We start from the raw sequence: 15,001 nt of genomic DNA on the forward strand, positions 1-15,001 counted from the left end.
CTTGGTCCGCACCAGTTCCCCTCCAATGAGCTTAACTTCCCCGCACGCATGCGCACAGTCTGCCGTCTGACACACCAGAGCCAGCTGTAGCTTGGCTCACTATATATATATATATATATATATATATATATATATATATATAAGGCAAATGTGCAGCATTTACTCCAAAATTGAGAACACACATTTTACAAAACAAAATATTCTGTGTTTCTTGATGTTCGTTTGTTTCAGATAAATATACATCATTACAGATTTACTCGCATTGCAGTTATCCCACTGCATACGAATAAATTATGATCCCGTAAGTTTATTTATAATCAAAAACTATAAAAAAATATTTAAAAGTTTATTTTATAAAACTTAATGGATATGTATATTTTACGTGCCTGCTCCAAATTTTCTACGATCAGTCACCTTTTAAAAAGGGAACAAAGATCAAGTTGAGATTCTCGAAAATCAGGAAAGGAAATGGCCCAGAACTTAAATTTGTTACACAGCTTTTAGCATTTCTCCCTAGTGCCAAATTTTATCGAAGTCTGTTGATTAATATTAATACTAAATATTTAAATTTTTGCCAGCTTTATAATTTAACATGTAAAAATTCCACGTGGCTCGCTGTGTAAACTTTACATTCTACAAAAGAAAAACTCACCTTAGGGAATACATGGTTGCTCTTGCAAAGTTTATTAACACACAAACGGCCGTAGCTATTCATTAAGTGGTTGTAGCTCTCATAAGGTTACATTGTTCATGGAAGACAATTACGAGCAAGAAGGTAGCATGGCTTCTAGCGGTATGGTGTTTGTACCTGGTTTTATTCCTAACATTATTGATTCCAAATTTATTATAAGGGACACAAAGAAACATATTTCCTTATAAAACTATGAAAACAGGACGAAAAGAAGCAATGCTTCCCTGTATCCCAATAACCCCCGACGTACAGATTCCCTGTCTATCCGCAATTCCGGGATTACTTTTAATTACGTACGTAAGCTTGGGGTCCCGGGTTCAATTCCCGGTGGTGCTCAAATTTATAACTTGTGTTGGGCAAGGCCGTGGGCTAGGCATCACGGAGTTTTCCTCCGGGGGCTTCCCCGGTTTCTCCGTGGCATCCCAACAATTACTCCACTCACACACAGAAGAAGGCAATGGCAAACCACTTCTGATCATCTCTGCCAAGAATGTATATATGTATGAGCAGGTCCCTGACAACCTGAAGAGGTTGGAAGGATCCTGTTCATAATATATGGACCTGTCGTCAGACAGAACACTACAAATAAATAAAACGTACGTGGCGAGCACAGATTGAATAATAAGTAATCTAACAATCTCTGCTCTTCATTTGGTAATATTTTAGTAACTAAATCAAAAAGTACGAGATTGGTGGCACATGTAGGACGCATGTTAAAAGCAATAAATACATTAAAAGCTTTGGTTTAAAAACTTTGATAGATGAAAAACGTAATTTAACCAAGCGGTTATTATCGCTCAGCACCAACTACAATTAATCCAAGACCTGTTCCCTTCCAATTCATTATTCTTTAAGTATCTCGTCATTCCAGGCTGAAGATTGTGTGCTGTAGATGGCATCGTTAAATAAAGAAGTTTCATTAACATATTAAGCAGCATGTAAGATTATACTTTTATGTTCGCTCATAGCTGTGTTTTTTTTTTTAGAAATGGTATTAAAAGTAAAATATTCAGTGTTCTGCACGAAACGACGTAGCATAATTTTTTGGGATTTACCATGGGATCACGGTCTGGCTGTTACCACACAGTACAGTTATACCAACTGTTGGACATCCGGGTCAGAAATTCTTTTCACATCATCACACAAACTACTTAAGTATAAGAGAGCTCACGTATTTCATTCTCATTTGAATACACAGCCAAATTTTTATCACCTCTTAAGCGTAATATGGCAAAGGACAAATGCGAACAGACAAGCCAAAAGCCCATTTTTCCTTGTGTTAAAAACGCGGTGTTTTTCTCGGTTGCTTCTAATATTTCCTGGACCCTGATCCAGCACGTCATGGCCTGGAAATACATCAAAAGGATTTATGTGCAATGCCGCTCGTGCATCCATCATACGACGGGACACATTTCGGTGCTGCAGAATGCGTTGTTTTAGGCTGCAAATGTTTGACTAAGAGGTCACAGGTGGATTAATCAAATGTGGTGCAACAGAAACGGAGGGGAGAGAACGAGGCAAGGAGGGGATGAAGGGAGGAAGAAGGCGAAAATTATCAAAGGAAAATAAGTAATAATTAAAAATCAAACAAATAAAGAACCACGGTGAAAAAATAGGCTAGATGACTGTTACATACATTTTTTCAGAATTCTGATATTTTGTGTTGGTCCCTCATTTACGCTAGATTTACAAAACTTTATAAGCATCTGCTAGAATCAAGCATCTAACCACCGTGGTCCTGTTCCCCATCACTGTGTACGTCTTTATCTACACATTAACTTTATGATAAATACAAGAAAAAATTATTAAATTTGGCTTCATTAAGTTTTGCTAATTTATTTTCCCGGGGGATTAAGCGCGGACTGGGCGTGATGCTGACCACTCACCCCCATCTAGTGCCAAGGTCAAGAAGGAGTTGGAGCTATACCTTCACCCTCCCCCAAGTGTCTACATGGCGTGTAGCGAGATGGCTTTACATTACTTTAATTTATGAAAGTATTGTATGTTTTTAGAACAAATTAAATTCTAACTAAGTGACTGGAAGACATTCGTTTCAAACAGGCTACCGTTTTAACACACGTGACTTACTTAGATATAAAATAAATACAGCACAAAACGCATATTGTGTGTATAAACACTTCCCAAGCGGTACACATGTTCAGTTTCTGCGTCTATTCCTGGCGATTTAACAGTTTTTTATTAATGTCCGGGCTTAATTACATACATTTATGACAGACACGTTCCTTTTCGGGTAGACATAAATTACAGCGAAGAGCAGGACAGAGAAACATTACATGCACGAGATATAAGTGTGCATGCAAACTGCTACTTCCGTCTGCCGCGTTAAAAAGTTTTTATTAATTGGAAGTAATTTTACATTACGTGAAATTTCAGTTTCTCACGGGCAGTTGCATTAGTGCGCCGTGTAATCTGGCAGAAGAGTGCCAACATTACACAGTTGCGTTCTTCATCCATCCCATGAGCCATCGCCCTGACGATGGAGGCAGCACACACCTACGAAACTTCTACCAGATTATACATGGTGCAGCAGCCGAGGACTACAGCTAAAAATTAAAAATTTATTCTCTGTAGTCATAAATTTTCCGATAAAAATTCAGTCTACGTTTAATTGAAGTTTTAATATTATCCTCGCATCTACTCCCACGTTTCCCAATAGTTTCTAGTCTACTTTTGTATAGACTAAAATTCTGTAGCTGAAAAAGTGTCGTTAAATAAATTAAGAGACGCGCTATTCACGCTCTCGTTTCGTTAAGCCACGCTGCGGGCCGAGTTTGAGCAGTTAGCTGAAATTCAATCTTGATCCAGAGGCCCTGGTTTAATCTTGAGCCTCCCTAACTCAAGTCTCAAGTTGCTCGTGGCACTGCGATCGCTTGGCGTTATTCAATTATTCGCCGAAGAGCAACTTGAGGGCCCACAGACCCAAAACTCTTTCTTTAACAACGGATCCACTTTACAGTAGCTGCTCCTTCAGTATTTATAATCTCGTGGTAAGAAATTCGTGGCGCACGAAAGGATTCTGTCCAATTTATAACAAATTCTAACGAACTACATGGGGAAGAGTCCTTCGTTAATGCCGAGTGTCCTACGTCTCGTGAAGAATTTCGCTGCCGCGTTTTACAGAACGCGAATGTTCATTACGATGTTCAGAACAGCCGAATCCAAGTCAGATTAACCCAGACCACATTCATTTAACCTATTTCGCCTATTCATTTAACAAAAACATTTTAATATTATCGCCTTTCACTACTTCTCCAAAGAAGTATCTTCCCTTCTGTTTTTCGATTACAATGTGTTATCCCACGTTAAAAGTAATAAATAAATAAGCCTATAATAAAAGGCGTACACACGAAAATGTCGTTGCTTTAAATACGTCGGATAACAATAACAAATTAAAAGTTCTCTGGAAAAAAAAATTGTAACACGAACATGCAATAGGGAGCGTAAGGTCTATGTTATGTTCGAATGGATTCAGATAAAATTTGGTAACATGCTATGCACCACATTTTGTGTCGGGAGCCCTATTTTTAACTTTAATGATCAGATACATCCACCACTTCAAATGACGCTCAGAAAAGAAAAATGTTTAATAGTCTTGATACAACAAACAAGAAAATAAAGTAGCTCCTCTACTCGCGGCGAGGCACTTGGGGGGAGAGACGATATAGATCCTACTGATTCTTGACATCGGCACTAGATGGGGTGAATGGTCAGCATCACGCCCCGGCCACTCTTTACCCCGGGGAAGTACCCCGGTACCCTTTGGACAGGATTCTGGGCGGACCCCAGAGCCGAGGCTAGAAGGCAAATACTTTTCCCCTGCCTGGAATCTAACCCCTATCCATAATCAATTAGGAACCCCGGATCAATACAACAAACATTCGCAAAACTTACGTTAAATCTACGAATTCCGTTCGAATATTCAAAGACATACTGAGAAACTCTGAACAATGAGGACCCCGTCAAATACGTCTTTGCGTTGCGCTGTTCCTCGACTTTTCCCGCTAGCAATGGGTTGCGGTGTCCACTCCCATCGTTTTAGCGCCGTTTTCTCTAAGACGTCGTTGGTGAGCCCAGGTAAAACGTAGACAGGTGAGACTCTTAACTCATAAGCATACAGAATAAAATATACTGAAATAGTGGCATCAGTGAGAGACGAATGTTGGACAGCGTTTCTTGATATTTGGTAATTTTATTATCATACACTTCTTAAAATGTACCAACATTTTCAACACGCTATAAGACGCAATGTTTAGTAGACATGAAAAAGTCACTTCACTGGGTTTTTAGTTTAACAGGAGAAAGAAATACTGAAGGTTAATTTCCTTTGCCGGTCTTATTCCGAAACGTCGCTTCAATTTAAACTTTTATGTGGCAAATAATTAATTCCGCATCTGCCGTGTGACTCACTACGTTGAGTAGTAGAGAGCAAATCACTTGCATATTTCCTTTGAGACGATTAACACCGACCAACCCAACCTAACCTAACCTAACCTAACCTAACCAAAAAGAGAAATTTAAGAGCGAACAGCAGGAGACATCTATGATTTGTGGGCGGGCTCGCCTACTGAAATATTCCTTGGAATTTGTCTCGCAACTGAAGAAAATCACGGTAAACCTCAATCAGAACAGACTAACTTAAGTCACTGTTAGTAACTAAATAAATTCTGCCCCAAAGTCGTAACCGAATTGACCGCATTTGAAACATAAAATTGTGTTTCCTATTGGTTAACCCGAATGGCCGTCTACTCAATAGCACTTTGGTGTACCAAATACATTCCCAAAGTATAATAAAATAGTAGCACCGCGTCGCTAACAGTGAGAATTGCTCAAGCCGTTTACAAGTACAATTCTGTGCCGCAAATAAACGGAACAATCTTCTAAATTCACCACAGGGATTGCCCTCAACCCTTTAGGCGGGCACATTACCAACACGTGCTTTGATTACGAAAGACGGCAGATAAAATATATCTTAATCCTCGCTTTCGGATTAACAGCTTCCAAAATCCACCCCCCGCTTTCTGAGGGGCCAAGCCCTCAAACAGAAAAACGTGTGGGAGAATACGTTTCACAAAGTGGCGTATTTTCACTTCACATAGTATTAACTAAATAATTTCAAAGAATTTTTAGTTAATCTGTTGTTAGGGCCGCGCGACTTCTTTCAGATGAAGGCTTGTCCAATGACATTGCTTCCACCTCAACAGTGGCCAGTTATATGTGCTGAGGCATGGAAGTGGGGGTTCAGTTTTGATCAGACTGGTCGAATGCAAAATTTCGTGAAGGTAAGTGGACCTTAGCTATCATCTAATCAAATTTAAGTTTATGAAGCTATTTTCTTAATTTTCAAGTTCGGCAGAAAGTGTGATGAACATAAACCAGGATAATAAAAAGAGAATGTCGGATAATTTGCATCCTCCTTTACCTGCCAGTGGGCGTCTGTTCTGAACTCGTAACTGGTTCTCTGCTTCTGCAATTTAGCAAGTAATAATCTTATGGGAGTATTCTAATCGACATTTTATGCTCCATTTTCAGTATAAACAAAACTTCGTACGACAGCCTTTGCATGTAATTCCCATAAAGTATAAAGTAGAGTTAATAGCATACTTATTGCGCGGAAATGTTTTGATGTACCAAGACATGACGCAGAAACAGTGAGTGCCGTTAAACTCAGCAAAAGGAATAGTACAGTATCTCAAGACGATCATACGAAAACATTTTCTGTCCGATCTGCAACACGTACGTCGTGGCCCACAGAAAAGGCGTTCAAGAGAACTGGTGGTGAAGTTTTTCCCATTTTTTTATTCCTAAAGCACAGCTTGAATTTGGACAAAAATTGAAACCTGTCAGTTGTCTTTTGTAAATGGGTTGACAAATTCATCTGCAGAGTTCAAACGCACACAAAATTTGCGAATCTTGTTTGTCAGCGATGGACACTAAAGCCGCGCGTTAAACATTAGCTCAATAGTCAACGCAAAAGTGAACTACGAGGTGCGATCGGAAAGTTTCAAGACTGTGTCAATAGCGAGCGAACCGGATGTAGTACGAGCTTCTGCCGCTAGAGGGTGCGGCTTACAGTCATAGTGAATCAGTGTGCCAGCCGGCATCACCGAATTAGCATTTGTTTCTTAGTTACGGGCGTTTTGGTAGTGCATTACACCGACCCTCCTGCGATTTCGGAATGGCGTGTGCATCAAATTTTGCCAAAGACTCGCCAAAACGGCTACGAAAACCTATGAAATGCTAAAGCAAGCATTTGGGGAGTCCGCAATGGGTCGTGCACGAACTTTTGTGTGGCATTCACGTTTTAAAAATGGCCGAACCTCTGTCGATGATGACGAGCGTTCTGGACGACCATCTTCGAGCACAACGCCCGAAAATGTTACGAAGATTCGGCAGGCCATTCACGGAGATCGACGTCGTACCATCAACGACTTGTGCGACGTTGTTGGGATAGGCTATGGGACCTGTCAGCTGATTCTAAAGGACGGAAGCGGCCGGCAAAGTGGCGCAACCACAACTGGCTGCTGCATCATGACAACGCGCCAGCGCACACCGCCCTCAAAGTTCGGCAGTTTTTGGCCTCAAACACCATGGCCGTCTTCCCGCACCCTCCTTATTCTACCGTGTGACTTCTTCCTCTTCCCAAAGATGAAAATTCAGCTAAAGGGAAGGAGATTTGAGACGATAGAAGAGATTCAGGCAGAATCGCAGATGGTGCTTGACAGGCTGACAAAGAAAGATTTCCAGGGATGCTTCCAGGCTTGGCAGCGGCGCTGGGATCGTTGTGTTCACTCCCAGGGGAACTACTTCGAGGGTGATGGATGAATTTAATACCTGAGATAAGTGTACGGGTTTTTTTTTTTAATAATATACGCGCAGTCTGGAAACTTTCCGATCGCACCTAGTATACCTAGTAGACAGAGAAGTGATCACTGAAGTTAATTTCGTCCCAGCCAATAAGAAGCACCTGCCAAAAAGTCCATATCTTTGTTCGCCTTACCCTTACCCTTCATTAGCTGACGGATTTTCATAAAACTTAGAAAGAATTTAATGCGAAAAGATATTTACCCATAGTTAACATTTCTACTGTCAGTAGTACAAAAACGGCTGTCGTAAGAACATATGAGGTGAAAATTATATTATCGACACTGACTGTGGAGTCCTAAAGTTATGGGCGACAATTGACAGTCGAAACTGTGAAGCTGTTTTTAAGAATTCAGAATACAACATGGTCGAAGCACGCTGTCAGTCAACCGTGGTCTATGCGGAATTTTGTACTGATTTGTATCATGAACATTCCTACAATTTTTGAAAGAGACGTGGTTTACACATAAAAATTCCAAACATGTTTAAAGGTCAAATCTTTTAGCTTTTTATGAGAAATGTGATGCTGGAATATTTTACCTACTGGCGGAAATTATACACAAAAATTTATCTCTAAGCCGTGAATATAATCATAAATAAATTCACGTGCTTTCCTATCTTCAATACGCTATAGAAATGAAGCATTTAAACGTAAGTATTAAGCCCAAAATCCTCCCTTAACATTAATCTTTAAATTGCATTATTCTTTGCGAATTTTTATAGTAAGACAATGTCTGTCACTATAATAAATTCTTCTCGGGCTACCAATCGTGTAAGGTGGTTTATTAAAGAAAACACCACCGTTTCGAGAACCATATTTGTACTCGTCCTCAAAGTGACAGTACCCTGAGGACGAGGACGAAGATGGTTCTCGAAACGTTGGTGTTTTCTTCAATAAACCACCTACACTAGCCTTGTAAGCCTGGGGTCCCGGGTTCAATTCCCGGTGGTGCTCAAATTTATAACTTGTGTTGGGCAAGGCCGTGGTCTAGGCATCACGGAGTTTTCCTCCGGGGGCTTCTTCCCCGGTTTCTCCGTGGCATCCCAACAATTACTCCACTCACACACAGAAGAAGGCAATGGCAAACCACTTCTGGATCATCTCTGCCAAGAATGTATATATGTATATGAGCAGGTCCCTGACAACCTGAAGAGGTTGGAAGGATCCTGTTCATAATATATGGACCTGTCGTCAGACAGAACACTACAAATAAAAAGTCGCCGTGAAAGCTTCAGATCATATAAATGTCTGCCCCTCATTGAATTTTCAACATGAACTACAATAATGCCTGAAACTAAAAAAGGATGACAACAGAGTTTTCATTAGGCCCGCCATGTTCATTTCTTCCTCGTCTTGAGAGATCAAAAGAAGACGCAAATTATATACAACGTAATTTCACTCACTATTCATTCTTTAATGTTCATAGAAAAAGCAACATTGATGGTCACACAAAGACATCATTGCTCTTGGAATGCCTTTGGCAACGTCTGAAAACGAATTCTATGGGTTGCTGAGACTATTCTATGTGCCTGTCTGCTTGTTCGTTTATCCCGAAGCAATTTCAATGTAATAAAGACAGGAAAAGATCCAACATTTTATAGTATAAAACAGGGGTGATACGTCAGATTAATTTATGTAATACAGAAAATGTTCTAAGAAATGTATATTAATACAATTATTTTCACTAATTTAAGTAGCTTATATAGTTGCTTTAAGATTTTGTTATTAATACGATAGTGCAAAGCCTGATCCTAGCTGGTGTCAAATCAGGTGTGGGTGGGGAACAATAGGCTACTTCAGTTACTGTCCGGTCCATGTAAACCTAGCCCTTTTCGCTCGATTGGCACATTCATCGCCCTGATGACGGAGGCAGTATGACCTCTGCAACGTTGGTGAACATCTACCAGACTACACCGCGTAACAACCCACAAGACTACAATCTTCATGGCGTCCCTTCCTTCCATGCACCATACGCCACTTTAAAATTAACTTCGGTCGAATATTACATTTACAGAAGCTGAAGGAGTCCGATAACATCAACCATCAGGCATTTGATATGACTGAGCACAGGCTAGCTCAAGTGTCAGACCTCTAACTACACAGCTAGACATACTAGAATAATGAGATTTCTTGCAGTCTGTTTACTTAACAGCACTTTTTAAAATAAATTCTCTCCTCATTTAGCGTGTTAAACGAGAGGTCGATACAAATGCTAGATTAGAATTCTGTGGAAGAGATCGTGGTCACTTTAAAGTACCGTCATAATAATCTAGCTACACTGATGACAGTCGACGGACCGAGATTCGAAACAAGTGAATTTGGATTCGAAGCAGGAATACTTAATTACAGCACACACAGTTTTCTAAACGAACTGAAAGTGTTTATACTTAAAGAGACTGTCTCTGTAATTACGTGCAGTAAACCAGCTTTCATGGTTACTATGCCAACCATACTTCACTCAATCTCCCTTCCAGTGTATTATGTAAAGTCATTAGCAAATTGACAGAGAGTTGGTAACGATTATGTTAAGATATCCTGCTGAAATTTCTAAAGATATTTATAGAAGAAACATCCAGGTACCATTACAGAATTTTTAATTAAGACTTTTCATAAAATTATTCTTTCAGTGAATGATGAATGAAGGCTTTTCAGAGACCTTTCATTTCTTCTAAGTGTTAAAATGTATGATGATGATGATGATGATAATAATAATAAAGGAAGGCTTTGAAGTAAGGTCGTTCTTGAGTGGAGAGCATAATCGTCCAAAGTTTTGAGAAAGTTCTTTGCAACTAAAGCAGCCAAAACTATTTACCTTATTCATCAGTAACTTTCAGAATATCAAATTATAACAGAGTGGCTGCAACCAGCATTTACCGACCCCTGTACAGTCTGAGAGAACAAGACATGGACGGGTTCTCTCTCTCTAACTTCCGGTCTTAATTTACAGACTACTATGTTCTAAAAGTTCGTAATTTAAAACAGAAACAATAATGCAGACAGAAATTGAAATACTCACAGTTTAAAGTAGGTAAATAAAAGTAGACATAATGAAGAAAGAAGAATACAGAAAGCTATTTAAATTTAACGTCCACCGGGACTACAAAATTCACGGGGGAAAAACCTGTTTTCTATTATACGTTGTTGTCGAAACGTCAATAAATCGTGACCCAGGAACACCACTGCCCTCTACGTGTATCACACTCAACAATGTTTTTTACAGATCCTTATAGATATTTCGATGTGAAAGTGAATTAATAACAATTACCAAATTATAAACATACAATAATCCTATTTATATTCTTGACTTTAATATCACTGTCACACTTTTATACACATTTTCCACAATTTACAAGTGTTCGTTAACATTTAACTGCACGTTTCAGAGGAAAAGTTTCACTCAAATTCCATATCTTCGATGCAAATAAAAGTTACTAAGTGAAATAAATATTTAACTTTCTGGATGATAAAATAGTGAATTAAAATGTAATAAAATAATAAAGCAGTTCTATCTTAAAATCTTTAAAATAATGCTTTACATCACAGTGATATTTTGTTGTTACTTTGTTGTTGTTATATGTAGATTGTTATTCTGTTTCTTTCGATATAGGAATTTTGCATGTAGCTACGGGCAAAATTTTTTTGACGATGCTCCATGATAAACATCAGACCAAAATAAATAAAATGTCATTTTTATGATCCTTTACGGAAACAGAGACAGTTTGAGTGTGTTTGAAAACAAAGTGATGAGAACAGAAAGGCAAAAGATGAAACAAGGAACAACATGAAAGAGTATTCAGGAATAAAATAATGTTTCCTGTACGCCCGACACTTTTCACGCAAATTAAATCAAGAAACATCAGACTGGCGAGGCACAGAGCACCTAACAAATCATACAATACCTACTTAATTATCATATGGAATAGAAGCTAATTTAATTCCAGACTAATAACTGCAGGCCTCTGAAAAAGATTCGAACAATGGCGATCACAGAAGTGGTCAGCCAGTCTATCAACTACAAGGGGAATTCCAGCTTTCTGCATGCATACATAATATAAGCATCAATTTATGCATAACTATATAAATATATTTATTTTATTTAGTGTTCTGTCTGACGACAGGTCCATATGAACAGGATCCTTCCATCCTTTTCTCGGACTGGGACCTGTTCATATACGTTCTTGGCAGATGATCCAGAAGTGGTTTGCCATTGCCTTCTTCTGTGTGTGAATGGAGTAATTGTTGGGATGCCACGGAGAAACCGGGGAAGCCCCCGGATAAATATATATAGGTGTCCCAAATAGATATATACCCAAATCCATTACATAACCAGCATTGTGTATAAAGCTTCATGGGACACTCTGTACATTTAAGTACACGCGTATGTACGTACCTACGTGTGTATTTACATGCGTAAGAATACGCTTACAAGAATGTAGTGGGCTTGCAAGTTCCAATTTCATTTTATATTGTTCCATTTCTCAGTAGTATGTGGTTTACTGTATTGTGTTGTATCATACGAGCCTATTGCTTCTCTCTCATATAGGGATCATAGTAGGCAGGCAGGCCATACCTCCAACAACATGAGAGAAAAATATTATATTCTATCACTCGAAGTCGTTTTTGTATTGTGTCATAATATTAGCAGAATTGTACAATGTCAGCTCTCTGGGGAAAGTGTATAGGTCATGAACTGACGCGTGTCATGAATTGAAAGTAATTTACTCGAATATATACGAAGAATTAACAAAACGGAGCTGTTTGTATTCCGAAAATTCAATTTCAGTTATGAATTCGATTACCTCTTGTTTTAATGAAGTTTAAATGGGAAAGTCTTTGCAAAGAATGGCTATTAGACCACAATTCGATTTCAAAATCATGAGCAGGCATGGAACGGATGGTGCGCAATAGAATGACGTAAGCTTAAATGTAGAATCAATTAGAAATATCTTGTCTGAACAAGGAGCAAAGGCTAAGATAAAACTGAGCTCTATTTAGAAACGAAAGCAACAAAGAAAATTGTTATAATTAATAGTGGCAGGTGAAAGTTTGGTACTAGCAGTAAAAGTCGTAAATGAAGGCAAAAATATCATTAAAATACATTAAAAAAATAGTGAGAGATCGAAGTAAAAATATTAATATTAAAAATAAATAAATATTTAAAACTGAAAGATGGAAACAATTTTAAACTTTAGAGCAGTAAGTGTATCATATAATGTCCAATCGCAAGGAGATGGGGTGATTTACTGAATCGCATAATGTGTATAAATCATAATATTACATTCGGATTTACTTATTCACGTCTTCTGCACACAGAATCTTCTTGTCTCTCTTTATTCTTATTTATTATTTTACAGTTCGTGTTCAGAAGCGATTCAACTCATCGGCACTCCAGCACCATCTTTAGACTTAAATGTGCACAGTCAAGAACTCCTTGCTTTACCAACCAGAGATACACAGAATCTGCATCCACTTACACAAACCATTATTTTCAAACAAACGGTGACAACTCTCAGTCTGAAATCCATCGTCATTTGCATATTCAAGTATAACGAAAGTAGGAAAATAATTTGCAGTGGACGAGAAATTTTTTTCAACAGAAACAAATTTCCCTGCTAACTTCTCTCACCTCCTCCATTAGCACCAATCTTACAACTTCTCATTAAGAACAGGAAAGTAGAGAGAGAAAGCAAAACAAAAACAATGCACAGACCGTAACATATTTAAGTAATAGTAATTTTAAAGTTAGAAGGTTGACCCTAAGTTTCTTCACCTCAGCCACCAGACAGCGATAAAGTTTCTGGAAGACGCAGAACGAAGAGGGCCACAGATTATACCCTTCCCCAAAGAACGTGATAAGCAAATTTAATAATATGAGAGCGGTGGGTTATGTAGCACGAATGGGAAAGATGAGATACAAACAAAATTTATATTCAATTTGTATCTTATATTCGTCATGTTTGTGTTTGATTAAATATATTTATTTTGTACAGTCTATACACAAACAACATACATACACCAGACACAGATTCTCTTCACCAGCCGTCAGACGCACGTTACTCTACACAACATCTCTTGGTATGTTCCTCGTTTACTATTTTTAATATATATTTATACGATTATTTATTTATTTATTTCCTATACAATATTTTATTTTCCGTCTATACACAAACTTAAAATAATGTTGTTTAAAATTACTTAAAATTATAACATTCTCAGTAGATACTGCATCTTGTTACATTTTTTGTATTGACGACATGTTTCTATGTGTATTACATCATCATCAGGTCTATCAATTTTAAAAACTGTTGTACATCTTGCGTTGCGTATATTGATTTGTTGATTTTAAGTTTTTGTCTCTTCCTTTAAATTTGGAGGTTGTGCTTGGATGTTTTATATCGGGTTGTAAGTGATGTGTTGTGTGTCCGATATTAAGAGACGGTAGATGCAGTATCTACTGAGAATGTTATAATTTTAAGTAATTTTAAACAACATTATTTTAAGTTTGTGTATAGACAGAAAATAAAATATTGTATCAATAAAACACAAACATGACGCAATTAAGATATAAATTATTTCCTATGTCAATTCATACTCATTCCAAGAAAATAATTAAACATTAATTCCACAGATAAATATAACGTCTGACTACAATAAGCAACTTACCATGAAAATGGAAAGCTACAAACAGAACTACGGATCATTATAATACATTGCATCAAATATCTAATAGTTTTTAAAATATTTTAAATTGATAAAAACCTGAAGACGACGGTATTACCCGTCGAAACATGTCGTTTTAATAAAAGCGCTAAAAAAATATAATGTAAAATCGTATTTACGATTAAGAGCGCTAATATAATATTTTATACAACAAAAAATGTTTTAATATTATATAATTTTTACAACACCAATAAACTTCAAACGTTTGTGTATAGACTGTACAAAATAAATATATAAAATTTATATTGTAAAGCCTGAAGCTAAGTGACCAATCCGAAGACCTAGGCACAGATGACTGTATAATATTAAAATGGTTCTTAGGGAAGCAGGGAGGAAGGATGTGAACTGGAAGTTCCTGGTTCATAATACGGATCGGTGGCGGGGTTGTTATGAACTCCTTTTTATAAATCTTCGGGTTTATTAAAAGGAGCTGTATTTTTGAGTAGCTGAATTGTTATCAGCTCTTCTAGAAGGAATATTCTCCATGCAGTTCTTTATCTAGAGCTCAGATCTAAATTTGTTCATAACAAATAACAAAAGCATATATATCCAGAGTTCCTATCTGAAACAACATTCGGCATCAATGAATGCAATAATAAGAGTGTTCAGAAATGTGCCTGGTGTGAGCACATCAAAGCTGTTCGCTCTTATCTGAAACTTAACAAAAGTGGCACCTGACTTTGTTAGATTTCCCTCTCGTAGGAGAA

At 37.8% G+C, this 15,001-nt stretch overlaps 1 protein-coding gene across 3 annotated transcripts in view; it reads right to left on the reverse strand.

Annotated features, from left to right (window-relative positions):
* LOC110832402 (uncharacterized) overlaps nt 1-15,001 on the reverse strand; it is a 277,620-nt gene that overhangs the window by 212,190 nt on the left and 50,429 nt on the right. The gene's annotated exons all lie outside the window — the stretch shown is intronic.

This window comes from Zootermopsis nevadensis, unplaced genomic scaffold (genome assembly GCF_977971745.1).
Source record: "Zootermopsis nevadensis isolate Lab colony 2312 unplaced genomic scaffold, Znev_1.0 Znev_ptg000013l, whole genome shotgun sequence".
NCBI classification, from domain to species: Eukaryota; Metazoa; Arthropoda; class Insecta; order Blattodea; family Termopsidae; genus Zootermopsis; species Zootermopsis nevadensis.